At 54.1% G+C, this 18,368-nt stretch overlaps 1 long non-coding RNA gene across 2 annotated transcripts; it reads left to right on the top strand.

Annotated features, from left to right (window-relative positions):
• Positions 1–241: 241 nt before the first annotated feature.
• On the top strand, positions 242–6,525 carry LOC136555336 (uncharacterized). 2 transcript variants are annotated; one of them, XR_010783474.1, is made up of 5 exons: positions 242–1,052; positions 2,495–2,586; positions 3,792–3,855; positions 4,515–4,590; positions 5,369–6,525. It is a non-coding gene; the product is annotated as an uncharacterized lncRNA (long non-coding RNA). The 2 variants fall into 2 exon arrangements; XR_010783473.1 differs by lacking the exon at positions 242–1,052 and having other exon boundaries at positions 2,379–2,586.
• The last annotated feature ends 11,843 nt before the right edge of the window (positions 6,526–18,368 follow it).

An 18,368-nucleotide genomic window follows, 5' to 3' on the forward strand; every position in this document is an offset into this window, starting at 1 on the left:
AATATATAAAAACTTATAGATATGGTAAATATAAATATAACAATATTTTTTAAAGTAGTTTAAAATAAAGGATGGTTTTGTTTATTATTTGGCAAAAGCAGGGGTTTTATTATAAAAACTACAAATACAAATAATATAAAGGTAGAAATCTAAGTGTAAAAATATCTCATGAATACATGAAGATTTATATAAAAATTGAAAATATTAGAAAAAATAAGTTGTAGCAGTAGATATGGTACATAATAAAAATAATAATTTATATTATGTGAAGATTATAATTATTATATATAATTATTAATATAATGCATCAGTGTAAACTGTGAATATAAATGTGAATATAATTATGCAAGCTATAAATATAAAAATATTTCAATATAGTTTAAAAGAAGGGATTTTTGGTATTTGTTTGGTTAGAGACGGGATTTTTATTTGGAATAACAAAAGTATGATAGAAATCTAAATCTAAATCTAGAAATATACAATCAATATATAATGATATTTATAAAACCACAAAATATAAATAAATACAGATAATAGGAATAGACATAATACATTGTATAAATGACATAACACATCAATGTCCGGTATAAATATGCATGTGAATATAAATAAACTATAAATATAAAATTTATTTAAAGATGGTTTTAAAGAAAGGGGGCTTGTTTGGTTCTTGTTGGGTAAGAGGCAGGTTTTTGGCATTTATTTTTAGGGGAGTTTTTGGGGGGGATCGCCCCTGTTCTTTTGGGGTGGGCGCCAGTGCTGCCGCCTTGTGGGCAGAGCGCGGTACTGCAGCCCTTCACCGACAGGCAGCCGAGAGGCCACAGCCCTATTGGGAGTGGCGCGTGGGGGGGGACTTCGTTTGACCTTCTCAAAATGGCGGCCAAAAGAGCGGGAAAATGGAGGACCCCCGGCGGTCTATCCGAAATGCCTGCACGGAACAGCGACGCCGGCGCGGCCCCGACGAGATTTTCTGTGGCGTTTCAATTGCAGTGATGGCATTCCGGTTCGCCTGCAGGGTTCGGCGTTGCGGGAAATCGTTTCTAGGGCTCGAGGTGGGTGTCGGCATTTTGATCAGGCAGCTGGCAAAACGGCTACGCCTTGGGGTCTTTCCTGGGGCGCTGGGGGCGTGGCTGGGGCGGGGCGCCGTGTCGACGAGGTGACGTCATTAGGCGGCACTCTGCCTGCAGTGCGCCGGTGCAGACGGCAGGGGGCGCTGTATAAAGTATAAAGTACAGACCATTTATAAGAAGGAATAAAAGCTCTATGTCACGTGCAGCTGTAGAAAATTTCAGGCTCCCAGGGAGGAAATAGTTTTCCTAAAATAATTATAGTTTTGGGGTTTTTTGCACTCCTAGGAAGCCTGAACGTTTCTACTGCTGCTTTTTTATTCTAAAGCTAAAATGCAAAGCCAAGATTAGAAGGAAAGGAAAGGAAAGGAAAGGAAAGGAAAGGAAAGGAAAGGAAAGGAAAGGAAAGGGAAAGGGAAAGGAAAAGGAGAAGGGAAAGGAAAAGGAGAAGGGAAAGGAAAGAGGAAAGGAAAGGGAAAGGAAAGAGGAAAAGAAAGGGGAAAGGAAAGGAAAGAGGAAAGGAAAGAAAAGGGGGAGGGAAAGGAAAGAGGAAAGGAAAGAAAAGGGGAAGGGAAAGGAAAGAGGAAAGGAAAGGAAAGGGGAAAGAAAAGGGGAAGGGAAGGAAAAGGAAAGGAAAAGAAGAAAGAAAAGTGAAAAAGGAAAAGGGTGAGAGTGAAAAAGGAAGAGTGTGAGTGGAAAAGGGGGTGAAAAACAGAGTGAAAAAAGAAAAAAGAGTTGGAGTGGAAAAGAAAGGACATTCGGGAGGGGCGGTGCTGCCTAAGGTGCTTCCGCGCCCAGGAGCGAAGGAGCCGTTTGAACCCCCGGCGGGAGCGCAGCTCCCGGTGGCGGAAAACGGAGCGGTGGCTGTCAGTCCGAGACTACAACTCCCGGCAGGCCCTGCGGCCGTAAAGCGCGGCGTCTGACGCAACGGCCGACGCGCCATATGAATGGCTGGCGGCCCGAGGCGGCCGCGCGCCGGGGGAGCGGGCTGGGCGCGGGGGGCTCCCGGCGCCTCTCCCGCGCGGGACGGAGCCGCGGCAGCGACGCTGGAGGGGCGAAGCCCCCGTCCGGCCGCCCGCACGGAGCCGAGCGGCGCGGAAGGGGCGTCCGCCCGGTGCCTCGGCCTCGCTCAGCGGTCCCGGTGGCGAGGGCTCAGCTCGGGCGGGGCGCGCTGCAGCCCGCCGATGGCGGAGCGCCAGGCGGTGCTTTGCTGCCGCGGGCCGGGAGCTGCAGGAGCCGCCCCGGGCGAGCGGCGCCGGGCGCTGCCGCGGTCACTGTGCGGCGGCGGGCGGAGGCGCGGGAGCCGCCGAGCTGCAGCCGTGTCCCTCGGGCTGCTGCCGCTGCTGCGGGCCGGGGCGGACGAGCGGCTGGAATGACACGGCTGCTGAGTGCCTCAGTGCTCGTGGCTCTTTCTTCCACGCAAACAGATGGAGCGGCATCGCTGAGCAGTAAAACACAGCGATGGCCCGGAGAATGGCGAGCGCAAGGAGCGCCGGGCTGGATCCTTCTGCTGGCACAGGTGCGATCCGCAAACTCAGCCCCTGGTGCCCCTACCCTCCCGACCCCCAGGGGAAATGCTCTCCAGCCTCGAGCTGCTGCAAGACAAAACGTGTGATTTGACACTAGGGTCCGGAAAAGGTTTCCGTTTAGATTAGCAAATGCCTCAATTGTTCTTGGTTACATCCTAGGATCGGTTTTAGGCAGTGACTTTATACCGCTTGTCGGATTTTCTTGTGCAATGGTAAGAAAACAGGCAGGTCTGATACTGGTTTCGCTTTTTTTTCTACTTCATGTTCCATGAGATGCTTTTATCCAAGCAATTGGTTTAAAGTTCTACTGTAGGCATTTATGGTTCACTTTTTTTTTCTTTGCAGCACCTGTGACTTTTTTTTTCTCTCTAAATCGGCAGTAAATATAGCTAAATAAAATTACCTTGGTTTTCTTCCTTCTTTTTTAACTGACATGTTTTTATTGATAATCCTATTTGAATATGCAGAAAAAGTGGGTATGTCCTGTAATATATCCCAGCTTTTCTTGTTTACAGGGTACTCAGAAAATCTGTCTCCCTTAGAGTCCCACAAAACCATTCTCAGTGCAATCTCTATTAAGTACGGATTGACAAATAAGCCATCAGTTTAGATATTTGCCTGTGTACCTTTTCCTGTAATTCAGAGCTTGCATTCTGTGGTTTTTATGATAAACCTATAAAACATGTAAAAATGGTTTTGCAAGTCTTAATCGTTGAAGGCAGCAAGAAGTGGTTTTAAAGCCTGTTCTTGAGCAGACAAAGGGGAAAAGTGTGGATTTGATGCTGAACTTGTCATTTTTCATTTGACTTGCCTTGAATTATTTAGGAAGACAGAGAACTAGAAAAAGAGAGAAATAGAATTGGTTCTTGAGCCCTCCTAAAATGCTCCCCTTGATTCTGTGTGGAGCCAAAGTGAAGGGTGATGGAACAGAGCCCTGTGCTTTAGAAGGAAATCAATTTCAACCTGATCTCCACCCTGAGTCTCCCTAATTTCTGTTTTTAAAATGCAAACTAAGTTTAGGAAGTGTTGGAAGTCAGTATTTTGGGGAAGAAATGGCAGTTGCACCAATCGTTCCATTTCCCAGAGGCTCTGGGAACGATTCATTTTGTAAGCGCTGTAACTGCAATCGGTTGGTGGTTCGGGGTTGGAATGTGCACTTGCCCTCCTCTAAAGCACTCGTTCCTTTGCATTTCAGTGCCAGGAGTCTGGAGAAACTGGAGAAGAGCCCAAGAGACATTTTTCATCCTGAGATACAAAAGGTAGGAAGGGACTTTTTTTTGTTTGGTTCTTTTTCTTTATTATTTTCTGGAAACAGAAGTAATTAAGTATAGATACCACTGGTTTGTCTCTTCCAGCAGCAGATAATAATAGTAGTAACTATAATGTGATACTGCTTAAACTGTCTCTTTATCCATTGAACTGGCCATTTCAAATCCAAACTTTGAAACACAAATAAAACCATCATCCTTGTAGAATCTTTAATAGGAGGGGGCTAAAGATGCTGGTTTTGCTGACAGGATTTATTGGTTCTGGAAGAGCAAGAGGTGAGTACAAGCCTGACTACTTCTTGCTCACAGACCCGTCCGGTGAATGCAGCTTTGTATTTTAAAGGGCTTATGATGGCTTGGAAATCAATTGCTCATTACAGTCAAAAGAATTAATGTTTTTTTGAACATGACAGCAAAAATAGCTTAAAGCACCAACTTAATAATAATAGATCACCAATTTAAGGAAATAATTTTATGCTATACTATCAAAATGTAAAGGTAAATGATTATGTATTAGGAGGTGGTATGAGATGTTCTAATGTGTAGAATGTATACAAAGATACACACATACTTGAAAGTCCTTAGAGGAAACAAATTTTTACATCTTCTGTTTGACTGTTTACCAAATAATATTTGGTTTTATGTCCCAGGGATCGGTGAATTTTAAATTTGGAGTCCTCTGTGCTAAGGATGGTCAGCTTACAGATGATGAAATGTTCAGTCATGGTGAGTTTTTCACCTTCTCCTTAATTGTTTTGTTCACCTACATAAAAAAAAAAGGCAAGATAAAAAAAAAAAAGGTATGTTTTTTATTTGTTACCCTGTTCTGTCCGTTTCCTCAGTATTTGCTGGAGCTCTGCTTACCCAAGCTTTGGGTAAAACAAGCTTTGGGTTCCTTCTGTCCCACTGGGTGTTGCCCAGTTTGGCTGCATCTGGTGAAATTCACCCTGAGCCCTTACAGAACCAGCTCAAACCACGTGAGAGCCATTCGCAGCTCTCTCAGGACACCCGGAGGAGGATGGGTGACGTTTCTGAGCATCTGGCAAGTGTACTTCTGTCAAAACTCGGCCTGTGACATTTCTGGGGAAAACCCTTCTGTATCCTGGAGGGTTCCTCAAACTCTGTTGAGGATCCAGGTAGCAGTTGCTCACCTGGATGGTTCCAGCTCCTCAAGTTAACACTTGTACTCTTGCCCTGTAGTTTAGATCTATTGTAGTTTTGTTATTTTGCAAGATTTTATGTCTTTGCAAAATAATGTGCATTTCACTCTTTGGAACCTCTCGGATCATTCCTTGGTGCAGCACCACCTAATGGGACACTTGGCTGCTGTGCTGAAGGGCTTGGTTACTGGAATTGTAAATCCCGGAGAGTTTGTAAGTCTTCTGTCCCCAGGGAGGTATCACGCTTTGTTCACTCTGTTTGTCAGGTGCTGCTTCTCGTCGGAAGTATTAACTTCAAACTGCCCTGTTCTTTTTGTAACTTTTTTTCCTGGTTCTCTCCGTAGGGCAGGGAAGGACTCTCGTATCCTGGTCGTCAGACTCAGCGCTGCCCGAGAAGATACAGAGAGTGTAAAAATCATAAGGAGCAAATAGGACTGCAGAGGAAACAAACTGGAGAGAACAAAAGGTGATATTGTTCTCCTTAGCCTGGATTAGAAACATCCCCTGTGCTTTGATGCCGGTGGCTGCCAGGGGCTCGTTAGGTCTTTTTAGGCAGGTGTAGGTGTTCACTTGTAGGTTTTTGGTCTGGACAAGTCAATTCAAACTTTGCTAAGCTTATATTGGAAAATTACTCTCTAGTTCAGTCCAGCATGACATTTTTGAATGTTGTAAAAAAACCATGTTACTTTGAATTTGCTAATGATGAGAAGCTTTAGGGAAAAATAAGATTTCAGGGTTGGGGGTTATGAGGAGAATTTTGTGGGGACGTTAGACTGAAATAAAGCACACCTTAGGCTGGACTGGCACACTGGCAGATCCCCTATCAAACAGGAGTGCTTAGATTAGCCCGGGTGCTGCCCATTGTTTCTGTAGGAATAAATGTTTCCTGGCCTTCAGAAGTAAGCTGCTTTGAAAACCTGGAAGCTGCAGTACAGTGACAATCCACGTGCTTGGGATTCAAAGGAGATTTCAGAAGGGTGATAGGCTTTTGTCTTTTCCTACAAGTCCATGTCATCCTACGGAGGAGTTTTTAATTGCGTGCTGCCGAGTCATCCATCAGAGCCCTGTTGTACCGATGATCATGCAAATACAAAACAAAAAATCAGAGCCTGTCCCAGCCCCTTAGAGCCCAGCCCATTATTTCCTCAGGCTGCCCTCTGTGTGCCATTGATACTCAGCACGGGAGCGAGCTGAGGGTTGCTGCAGCTGTTGGGAGCAAACTCCTTCTCGTCACACAGCAATAGAACTGGGACGACGCCTGGGCCAGCGCCTCCCTGCTCTCGTCTCCCCAGTCTCCAGCAGAGCAGCTCCGGCCCATCCGGGTGTGCGTGACCCAGTTCCCGATGGTCTGAACGCGCTGAGCAGCGCTCGGCTGCTGGGGGGTTCAGGGAAGGCAGAGTGTGCATTATCATCCTCCTGAACCTACAGACAAACCAAGGGAGAAGCCATAGGGTGGCAATCAGTCGCATACATGCTAAATAAAACTTGCTGGTGTTTGTAAGGATTGTTTCTGCTTGTTCTTTGTTGTGCTTCTGTGCTTATAAAGCGTCCCTTGAAAATGAGTTCAATTCATCACTTGAAACTTTGTTTGCAGACCCTCACTGAGCAGAATTTGTTGCAGACTCGGTGCACGCTGTGCTGCCCTCCTGGGAGTGTGAGGAGCTCCAGCGTGCTACTTTTGCTTTAGGACACTCTGAGGGATTTATTCATTTTGGGATCCACCATGAGAATTCCCAAGAGAGGTAGTTATAAGGTATGACACTGGGAAAAAGCCTGTGTCATTGGAATGTTGTTGTTGTTGTCAAAAGTTAATTTTTTCTTAGCCAGTAGTCAGCTTTTTGCTTTATTTTTGTGGAATCAGTATTTTACTGTTTAAAAAATTGCTTCAAAATAACTGCAGTGGCTGGCCACCAGGACCTTGTTCAGATTTGCCTAATTGCTTGTAGCTAAAACGTTTCCATATTGTTTATCATTCTCCTTAAGAAACTGCTGCCCAGTCAACTAAGAACTGAATATCTGTCTGTCTGGGACATGGGGAGAGGATTTAGGTCGTGTCTTTGTTTCCAGAAAAAAGTTCCAGTGTAGTTTCTAACTAGAGGCAAAGGGGGGGTGAAGACTCGGGGCTCTGATGCCGTTGGGGGCACCCCGAGGTGCCCAGGAGAGGGAGCCCCACTGCGGTGCAGGAGCAGGTGGGGGGCGGGCGAGGGGCGGGGGTCACGCTGGGTGCCGTCCCCCAGAGGGACCCAAAGCTGCCACCAAATGCGCAGGGAAATTGCATTCCAATGTCTTGGGACAGAGGCTCATGGGAAGTTTTCTCAGCTATCCAAGGCACGGAGCCCTGGAGCCAATGCTGCGTGCTTGCTGTGAGCCTTGAGGTGAGCGCGCATCATTGCGGGCTTGGGACCGATTGAAATGCGCTAAGGAAACCAGCTCTGGCGAGGGAGGAAGGGAGGGAGGGAGGGAAATGCTCTCTTAACATGTGCCAATGCTTCTGTCAAACTCATCAGGGCAGGACAGCGCTCAGACTGAAAGTGTGAGAAGATGTGGAGTGAGACAGAGAATCTGACAGGAGCACCGGCCTCACAAGTGCACGAATTTTGCTTTTGGCTTGGATTTAAACTCAGAAGTTGTAAGGAATTTGGGAAGGAGAAGGGACATTTCAGAAGAAGAAGAAGAAGAAGTTGTTGCAGTCCTGGCAAAATCTTTTGTTCTGGCTAATAAAAGAAGTTAGTTTAAAAAATAAAAAAGAAAAAAAAGTGGGGTTTTTTCCTTCACTGTGATATTTGTTGGTGGTATATGGTGTGTTGTTTTAATTCTTGGTATTACAGAGTATTATTCACAGAGTATTAACTCTGTGTAAATAGTTTTTTGAGTGAAGCTCACTTTCTGGACGGGTTGGTTTGTATTTGAGGTAGGATTAATTTCAAGAGGTTTCTTTCCTAGACTTCTGATAGGTATTCCTGGGATTTTGGTTTTGTTTACTGTATGTATCAACAGAGAGATTTGGTAGGGCCAGCTGGGCTGCTGGAGTTTTGGGTGTTAATTTATTAGATGGCTTTTGTTCAATGCAGTTTTGAATTGTTGAAAGGGTTTTTAATGTAGTGGTTTTAAGGCGGTTTTTAAGAATTGTTTGTATTGTTTCATGTTGTTTGTAGTTGGTGTATGATCAGGGATATGGTGGAACTTCTTGAACGTTCTGGTTTTAGCGTTCCTAAGTTCCGATTTCTTTCTGGTTTGATTTTTTTTTTAGTTTTATTTTTGGAGACAGGGGCATTTATATGGTGGGTTTTTATAGGCAATATGTCTTTTAATTTGGGTAGTGATATTTTTTAGTATTTTAATAGTTTTGATTTTTTATTTTCATGATTTTTTTTAATTTTTAAAAATAATTTTTATAGATTATTGGTTATTATTTGTGAGTTAGCATAAAGGTAGAACTTTGGGGGCTTTTTTAGTAATGTTTAGGGTCAGTTGTAGGGTTTTGAGTTTAGTGAGTTGGTTTGATTTTTTTAATGGATGTTTGGTTTTACTAGCAGTTCTGTCATTTTCAATGTGTATCTGAGTTTTTTGGGTTTTTGAGCCATTGGTTTAGGAGGACGTTTATGATGAGAATGTACAGAGGTTTTGGGCTAGTTATAGTGGGATTTCAAGTTTCTTTACAGTTAGGTTGGTTTGAGTTTTTCTTAGGGTTAAATGTCGTGGGGTCTTTGTTCTGTTAGTCCTAGAAATAGGTTTTGTTTGGATATGCTGCGATGGATGAGCGTGGGCTGCGCACCGGTCCTGACGAAGGCGCAGGATTTTTGTGGTTCTGATGCGTTGGGTTAATGAATTGATATAGTCTAATATATAGATGAAAATAGAAATAAATATAAATATAAAAATAAATATAAAATGATAGTGGTAAACATAAATATAGAAAACAAATAGATAAATATATAAAACTATAATATATAGTATAGTATTGTAACATACATACCATAATATATATAAATGATAGTCTATTTTATATATATATCCAAAGATATATAAATATAGATTGTAAATCTAAAAATATTTAAATATAGTTAAAATAAATTGGGGATTTTTTGATTTTATTTGGTTATAGGCTGGGGTTTTTTATAAATAATAAAAATAATATAAAAATAGAAATACAAATATACAAATATATATTATATATACACCGATATCTATAAATATTTATTATAAATAAATAAAAGAAATATACAATATAAAAATGATATATCTATTTTTATATTATTTATATTATTTTTAAAAAAAACCCTCCTCTGTGCAGTCTGTCACAGTTGCCCACAGTCTGTCGTGCTGCTTACGGAAGTGCCAAAAGCCAAAACCTTGAGGCACAGACCTTTAATGTGACTCTATAAATGGCTTTAACAATCCCCTCCTTTCTTGTTTTCATTTTGAGGCAATCCTGATTGCCTTTGGTTTTCTCCAGCCAGAGTTAATCCAAAATCTGTCTCTTCAGGCCCCTTTCTGGCCTTGCCTAGAGCACAGCACACTTTTTCCCCCTTGAATGTTTCTCCTGGCTGGTGAGGCCATGAAAGGAGTGGGAGATGATGGGAGAGGAGCTCAGTGCAGGCAATTGCAGAGTTCCTCGCTCTCCCCTGTGCAATAAGGAGGGGAGCATTGCCCAGCAGGCAGATGATGGAACGAGTGGAGATGCCTTGTGAGGAAGGCAGAAGGAATTAATGTCTGCAGGAGCCCAGGGAGCGCTGGGGCTGTAACTGGGAGATGCACAGCAGACATTCTCCCCAAAGGCAGGGCAGGGGCGGTTTCTCCTGTTTCTGGGCAATGCCGGGGTGGCTGTCACTGCTGCTGCCACTGGAACTCTCAGCCCAGGGCTCAGGCCATCGCCAGCAATCATCTCTGCCAGCTCATGGGCATTGCTGGATGTCTCCTGTGCTGCTCAGTGACGCTCAGCAGTCTCAGTTCTGGTCAAAATCATTTCAGTGGGAGCTATGAGGCACAAAAATGCTGAGACCGATTTCACAGAGCCACCTGTCCCTCGTGAGTGTAGGGTGCAATCCCAGCAGAGCAGGGGCAGCTCTCCCTGGCTGTGCTTTCTCTCAGCACCTGAATGACCCTCAGTGTTTGGCAGGAAAGGGGCTCCAGTAAACTGCCTCCTTTCTCCTCTTCCTGGAGTCCCAGCTGCAGAAAGAGCTGAGCAGTGGGGTGCAATCCTTGTTTGAAATGGCTGAGAATGAATCTCGATCCCAGCCTCAGAACTGAGCCCCGGTCGTTGCGTTTGCCTTCTCCTGGGTGCGCTGCAGTCGCTGCCGTGCCCCAGGGCAGGGATTTGTGTGCCAGCCTTAGCAGGCTGAAGTGCTGGAGATCTCTCGGTGGGCAGGAAATGGAATGGGCTGCCTTGGCCGCACCTGCTCCTGCCAGCTGGATCCAATATCCATGGGGGACTTTGCAGGCACCACGTGCGTCAGTCCCGCTCCTTAGGACAGGCTCCCAGCTCTGCCCTGGCACTGATCCGGGAGCTCTGGGACACCAAAGGTTTGGAGCGGCCCCTGAGCCTCGGCAATGCCTGCAGGGCCGGAGGCTTCCCTGGGCCAGGGCAGGGAATCCCTGCTTGTTCCCAGGCGGGAATGCCCGGGCTGGGGCAGCTGGGAGGCGTGGCCCATGGAAAGGGACGCGAGCTAAAGGCCGAGAGCTCAGGTGGAAGCAGCGGCTGCCAAGGGAGCTGAGCCAGAGGCAGCCCGGGCAGGGCAGAGGATGGGAATCCTGAAAGGTGAACGTGCCCAGACCGGCAAAGGGCAGAAAGCAAAAGTCCAAGCCAGCAAAAAAAACCGTAAACCGTGGAGATAAAAAGACTCTTGGAATTGCCTTTGATTAATGAAATAAATACTGCTGGAACAACAGATATAAAAGCAGTGGGAAGGATCATACCAGCAGGTGGGGTTTTGCTCAGCTCTGCTTTGCTTTGATTCCACTACAAAAGATCGAGGCTTCTCAGGAAGATGGCAATGAACACATGGGTTGATCCAAGAGCAGTGAGAAGTGGGAATGAGGCACTTTTAGCCCCATGAATGGCTCTTCCCTTGTCACTAAGAGAGCTTCAGCAGCAATTCCCGCTTTGGTGACATTTTCCAACAGCGTGGATTTTCTACAGGGGCAGACTTGGAAAAGAGCAGCTCCACGTTGAGATCATGTTGAGAGCTGCTCATGAGTGTCACAGCTGCAGCTCCCCAGAAGCTGAACTGTTCACTGCAGAAAGAAGGAGAGGCAATTTGTTTTGCCATTATCAGTGTGGTAACAATGTGTGCCATGCAAACGTCACAGGCAGAGATGGCAGCAGGCTTTGGTCTGAGAAGCAGAACAGGTTGGATTTAGGGCATCCTAATGAGATTAGAGTGAGACAAAACCTCAGCTGATAGGAGCAGAGGAGCACGTGGATCCATCCAGGGATTTCTGTCATGGAAAGCTAAATAGGCAAAGATCTGCCATCAGGTTTAATTGATGGCTGTCATCTTTCTGCTTTTGAGACGTAGTCAGTGGCATGGTATTGGCCAGAGTTTTAAACAGAAAATGGCATCAGGTGTTATGAATCTTAGCTAGGTGTGATTGCGTAAAGAAGGAAAGGAGAACAGCATTGTTTATCTTTGTTTTGGAGCCTGCAGCCATTGTGGCTGTTTTGCACAGTGCACGTTGGTAGCGGTCGGTGTGCGAGAGTCTGTAAAATGAATATGAAAGCTTCTGGCCATGCCTTGATCCCGCCCAAGGAGCACAGAGCGAGTTCTCCCCTCAGGAGCAGCCCTGTCGGCCGGCAGTGCCGGCTCCTCCCGGGCACTCCCATCCGCCTCCTCCTCCTGGCGGAGCCCGAGCAGAGAGCCCGCGTCCCCGAGTCCCCGGGCGGGATGCGAGTCCCGGGCTCGGGCCCGTCCCTCTGCTCCCGCTCAGTGCAAGGGGCCCGGTGCCGGCTGCTGCCGAGCCCCGGCCGCTGGGGCTCCGCTTCCTCTGCCAAAGCTGCCGCTGTCCCTGAGAGAGGCGGGGCAGCTGCCATGGCCCGGGAGCGCGGCCATCCTTGGGGAGCTGCTCCTTCCCGGCGGCGGCAGCTGGGAGCTGCCTCAGCCTGAGCTCAGGAGCCGGGCAGGAGCGCCCGGATCGTCACCCGCTGCTGCCCGCTCCGGCCCGGGCACCGGGCACCCCTTCGGTTCCCCCGGGCCGAGCGGATCCGGGGCTGCTCCCCGCGCCGCGGCAGCGCCCGGAGCCACGAGCGGCATCGCTCCGTGAGCCGGAGGCGGCGCAACAAACCCGGCTGGGGATAATGGGATATCACAGTGCTGGGATAACGCGGTATTGCAGACGGGCTGCGTTTTATGGCATCCTTTCAGGGCAGGCTTCCTACCTTCTAATGCCACGGGTGGGTTTTTTGCTAGCCTGAAGCAGTTCTCACAGGAGAATCAAATGTGTGAGAGGTCCATTCCCTGTGACCATCTGTGGGGATGTCCACAGTCAATTCCATGACTCTTTGAACTGAGACTAATAAATTGGGCATTTTTCTGGTCTCAGAATCGGAGTCTTAAGTCCTGTGGGTTGTTTTTTTGTTTTTTTGTTTTTGTGGTGGTGAAGGTGAGGAGGGCTCAGGGACAAAGTCCTCCGCTGCTGGCACTTGGACCCAGTCCCACCTGGCCAGGCCGAGGGCTGTGAAGCCGGGACTTGAGCCCTGTGTTTGGGGGTGCAGAACAAGGCTCACCCAGGCCTCGAGCACAGAGGCCGAGTCCTGCATTTTGGGGCCCGGGGCCAGAGGCCAAATGCTGCGTGCGAGTGCTCGGAAGGCGGAGCCCCGGCCCGGCGCTGTCCGGGCCCGGCCCCGGCCTGACGGGGGCGGCTTCGGGGCTGAGAGAAGCGCTCAGGCGCTCCCTCGTGGCGCTCGGCAGCGGAGGCCGAGCTGCGGCCGAGGCTCTTCCCGGAGCCGGGACACTCGTGGGGCCTCTCCCCGGTGCCGATGGGCGGGGGGTGAGGAGCCGGGAGCGCGGCGTTGCGGGGCCCGTGGGGCCGGCGTTCGGGGGCTCGGGCCCAGCCCCCGCCGCGGTCTCGGGTGCCGGAGGCCCCGGGGCCGTTGCCGGGCGGGCGGGGAGGTGCCGGGGGCAGGAGGCGGGGCGGGAGCCGCGGTGTCCCCGGGCCCGGGCGGGTCCCGGCCGGGGCTCGGCGAGCCCGGGCCCGACGGAGCGGGACGGGAAGGCGGGGCCGGCGGTTGCCGCTCCCTGCCCGCCACTCCCGCCCGCGGCGCCGGGACACGGAAGGTGACACCGGGACGGGGCTCTGGGGGCTCAGGAGAGCCAGGCTCCTCCCGCCCCATAGCGATGCCAGTCCCGATGGCGACGGGGGAGAGGCGGCACCGCCCGGGACCCCCGGCAGAGCCAGGCAGCGCTCGGCCCCCGCAGCCCAGGCCGCGGTCACGCCCCCGCCGCAGCACCCCGGGCTCCGAGCGGTCCCCGGCGGGAGCAGCCGTCGGGCGGGGCTCGCACAGCGCCGAGCGAGGCTCCCGAGCGATGGCCCCGGGACCGGGGGGACAGGGGGGCGGGGCCGGCACAGGTGCGAGGGGCGGGGCCACGGAGCGCGGTCACGGGGCGCTGCGATGGTGCCACCGCCACCGTGGCCGGGGGTGGGGGGCAGAGCGCCGCTGGGGTGTGCCGGGCGGTGCCGCCTGTCCCCCGTCGGGCGGATGGAAGCGGCATCGGGCCCGGGACCGGTTTGGGGCCCGGGATGGCCGCGGGGCGCTGCCGGGTGCGGGATCGCGGCCGTTCCCCGGTGCGGAGCCGCCGTGTGGGGCCGGAACCCCGCAGGGCGCCCTCTGGCGGACACGGAGCGCGGTGCGAGCGTGGCGCCCCCGCCTGGCGGGGGACAGCGGTGCGGGGGGCGGGGCCTGAAAACAGGGAGCGGGGACAGGGGCGGGTCCGGGCGGTACAAAGGGCGGTACCAGGGACGGGGCCGGTTCAGGTGTGCACGGCGGGCGGGGCCGGCTCAGGTGTGCACGGCGGGCGTGGTTCAGGTGTGCGGGGCCCCAGAGCGGCTGCGCGGGGCGGGGCCGAGGTGTTTTAGACCCCGGAAATCGCCTCGACCGCCATTTGCTCACTGAGCATGGTGCGGACGGGAGCTCCCTGTGCGGGCTCCGCAGGTAAGGCGCGGATGCTTCGGCCTCCCCTCCTGTCCCTCTCTTTACCCCTCCTTCCTTCTCCGCGAATTCCCTTTCTTTCTCCGACTTCCCTCCTGCCCGAAAACGCTCCTTTCCTCTTCTCCCAAACCCGACTCCCCCCACTCGTTCCTGTCGTGTCCCTTCCCCGCTACTCCCTTCTATTCCTCCTCTTTTCACCGTCCCTCTTCTCCCCACTCGGCCTTTCCCTTCGTCTCCCGCTTCCCTCCTCACTCCGACCCCTCTCCCTCCCCGTCCTCACCACCCCCATCTCTCCTGTCTCCCCGTCCTCCCCTCTCCTCCTTTTCTCGCAGCCGCGGGGCTCGGGGTGCCGGGCAATAATAAAGCCCTGAGGGCCGGAGCCCGGCGCCCCCGCCCTCGCTGGGGTCCCCACACGGGGCCGGAGCCGCTCTGCGGGTCCCCCCATTGCAGTCCAACACACCGCCCGACACCGCCGGGGCTCCGGCTTTCCCAACATCACACTGGGGGGGTCCTGGGGCGGGGGGCCCGAGTTACAGGGGCCCCCTCATTAGGAGGGGGTCCCAGGGGGGAGGGGGGGTTAGGAGGGGCCCCCTCATTAGGAGGGGGTCCCAGGGGGGAGGGGGGTTAGGAGGGGCCCCCTCCGGAGGAGGGGGTCCCCGGGGGGGGGGGTCGGGGAGGGCCCCCTCCGGAGGAGGGGGTCCGGGGGAGGGGGCGGGGCCTGGGGGGGTAATTCCCCCTCCAGGCCCCGCCCCCTTCCCTGGACACCCCCCTCCTCCGGACGGGGTCCCGCCCCGGCCCCCTCCCGGGGACCCCCTCCTCCGGACCGGGGCCCGGGGGGGAGGGTGGGGTGGGGGGGGAAGCAGAGGGGGGCACGTCACTCTGCAGCGTGAACACACGTTAAAAAAAAAAAAAAAAAAAACTTGCCAGCCACACCACAGTCCCCTGGTGTCCTCCCCCCGCCCGCCCCACCCTCCCCCTCCCCCCCGGGCCCCGGTCCGGAGGAGGGGGTCCCCGGGAGGGGGCCGGGGCGGGACCCCGTCCGGAGGAGGGGGGTGTCCAGGGAAGGGGGAGGGGCCTGGAGGGGGAATTACCCCGCAGGCCCCGCCCCCTCCCCGGACCCCCTCCTCCGGAGGGGGCCCTCCCCGGCCCCCCCCCCGGGGACCCCCTCCTCCGGAGGGGGCCCCTCCTAACCCCCCTCCCCCCTGGGACCCCCTCCTAATGAGGGGGCCCCTCCTAACCCCCCCTCCCCCCTGGGACCCCCTCCTAATGAGGGGGCCCCTCCTAACCCCCCCTCCCCCCTGGGACCCCCTCCTAATGAGGGGGCCCTGTAACTCGGGCCCCCCACCCCAGGACCCCCCCAGTGTGATGTTGGGAAAGCCGGAGCCCCGGCGGTGTCGGGCGGTGTGTTGGACTGCAATGGGGGGACCCGCAGAGCGGCTCCGGCCCCGTGTGGGGACCCCAGCGAGGGCGGGGGCGCCGGGCTCCGGCCCTCAGGGCTTTATTATTGCCCGGCACCCCGAGCCCCGCGGCTGCAAGAAAAGAAGGAGAGCGGAGAACGAGAACACGGGAACGGAGAAGGTGGGGAGAGATCGGGGTGTGCAGGATAGCAGGGGACGGGGCTAGGGGAAAGGCAGAGTGGAGGAAGGAGCGGGATTGAGGGCGGGTGGGGAGCGACTGGTGGGGGGGAAGTGGAGCGGGGAGAGGGGAGCAGGGGGGAGTCCGGCTGGGGAGGGAAGGAAGAGGATGGGAAAGTATGGTAGGGTAGAGAACGAGAGGGGCGGCCGTAGGGGGGGAGGGAGGGGAGGGCTAGGGGGGAGAGGGAGGGGGGGGGCTTGGGGGGGGGGAGGGTGTAGGGGGTGGGGGAGGGGTGGAAGGGAGGATAGAAAAGAGAAGTATACTGAAATACAACAAAACAGAAACGCAGGAGAAACGCAGAAAAAACGCAGAGAAAAAGAGATATAGGGCCCCGGCCGGCAGCAACCTCCCTCACCCAACGCCGAGGAGCAAATGGCTCCGCCGTGCCCTCCCCGCGCCTTAAATCCCCCAAGGCCCCGCCCCGCGCAGCCGCACTGGGGTCCCTCACACCTGTGCAGGCCCCGCCCCTCGCACCTGTGCCGGCCCCGCCCCCGGAGCCCCGCCTCCCCCCCGCCCCCCGCCCGCCCATAAATCCCGGCGGATCGGCGCCCGTCCCGTTTTCTGCGGGGGATGCTCATCTCGGGATGCGGCGGGAGCGTCGGTCGGAGCGCTGTGCGGAGATCCGGATCGGGGGCTGCTGCTGGTGCTGCGCGGGGTCCAAGTCACTCAGCTAGGACCTGGGGATTCGTATCCTGGCCTTGCCAGTATTTCCTAGGTTGAGCCGCTTCTTCCTCGGTAGGTAGGGTAGGGGTGCCGGGGCTGGAGGATCGAGAGGGGATTGGGGCTAGGATCGGGACCACCATTGCTGCGGGCAAGAAGAGCCGCTCCGGGACAGGCACTGCCGCTCCGGCTGCGGCCAGCGCGGGGCTGGGTCCCGCCGGGGCTCCAGGCACGCTCCGGCTGCGGCGGCAGGGAGCCGCTGCTGTGCCGCTGCCGTGCTCGCCAGGAGGACGATGCTTCCCCGGAGCAGTCTTTGGATTGCGGCTGGCAGCGGGAAGGACACGGAGACCGCCCGTACCGGCCCCGGGACCCCATCAGTATCGCCGCTCGCTCAGCGCCACCACTCCTCCGGCCCGGTAATCCTGGGGGGGACACCGAGTCCCCCCGGCCCGGTAACGCCACGAGCGCCGCGCTCCCCTACGAACCACAGCTCCTGCAGCCCCTGCTCCGTGCCCGCACCCCCGGGGGCTGCAGCGCCCCGGCCGGGAGCAGCCGCTCTGGGACGGCCGCTGGGGCCGAGGCGTTGCTGCTCCCGCTCCCATTGTGCCTGGGGTGGGACTGGAGCCCCAGGGAAACACTAGGAAAAACCCCATGGTTAAAAAAACAGTGGAAACTATTTGTTCTTTATTTCCAGAGTCGTGAGAATCATCAAGTCAAATGCTGAGAAGTGACTGGCCCACCTGCGCATCAAACACAGAATTTTGACCTTCTGAGCACCCTGCTCCAAACACCTGAGCCAATCCCAGGGCTGTTCCAAAGGCCCTGTGTGGGATGGGAGTGACTGCTGCCACTAAGAGAACTCCTCTACAAATGCAGCTTCTTCCCTTCTGCTAATGCTGCTTTACACAGCAGCCCCTGTAATGGCTGTAGGGCAGACCTGGCTGGCACTCAACATGGCAGCACCAAACTCTTCCCCATAGCCCTGATTGTTCTGCCCTTGCCAGGATTTCCCCAGCAGCTGTAAATGTGCTCACACAATGTCTCTTTGTTTCCCCAGGAAGAAGCGAACAAGACAAGTCCAGAGGGTTACCTTGCTCCGTGGCCAAAGCTCTTCTGGAGAGTGGCGCAGAAGAGATGAATGCAGGTGACAATAGCCGAGTTTAGCCGATAATAGCTGAATTTAGTCGAAGACCCGACTCGAGCCGAGTGTCTCCGGAGCGAGACGAGTTCTGCCGAGCGCAGCATTCCGGGCAGGGCGAGGCGCCGGGCCGGGCTCGGGGTGCGGCCGGGGCTCTGGGGGGCTTCCCCGCCTGTCCCTCTCTCTAGCCCTCCTTCCTTCTCCCCGTATTCGTCTTCTCTCGCTCCCTTTCCCCCATTCCCTCTCCCCCCACAAACCCAGCTCCTTCCTGTCCTGTCCCTAGCCCGCTACTCCCTTCTGTTCTCTCTCTCTCCCTCCTCTATCTCCCCTCTCTGTACTCCCCTCCCCCGGGCTTTCCCTTCCCGTCGCGCTTTCCTCCACAGCCCGAGCTCCCTCGCCGCCCTTTCTCATGCGCTGCTCTCGCTCCTCTCTTCCCGTGCCCCCTTTCCTTCTTTGCCCCGCAGCCGCGGGGCTCGGGCTGCCGGAGAATAAAGCCCCGAGGGCCGGAGCCCGGCGCCCCTGGGCCCTTGCAGGAGTCCCCGCGCGGGGCCGGAGGCTCTCGGCGGATCCCCCCGTGCCGCTCAAGCAGCCCGGCCGACAGCGCCGGAGCTGCGGCTTTGCCGGCATCGCGCTGAGAGCGGCCCCCGCCCTGTGCCGGGCCGTCCCCGCCGTCTGTGCCGCTCCCTCTCTCGCTGCCCCCGGCCCGTGACAGCGAGGCTGGGCAGGAACCTCAACCCTTCTGGGGGCTGCCCCCCCTTTCTTGTTG

The sequence above is a fragment of the Molothrus aeneus genome, chromosome 4 (assembly GCF_037042795.1).
Source record: "Molothrus aeneus isolate 106 chromosome 4, BPBGC_Maene_1.0, whole genome shotgun sequence".
Taxonomy (NCBI): Eukaryota; Metazoa; Chordata; class Aves; order Passeriformes; family Icteridae; genus Molothrus; species Molothrus aeneus.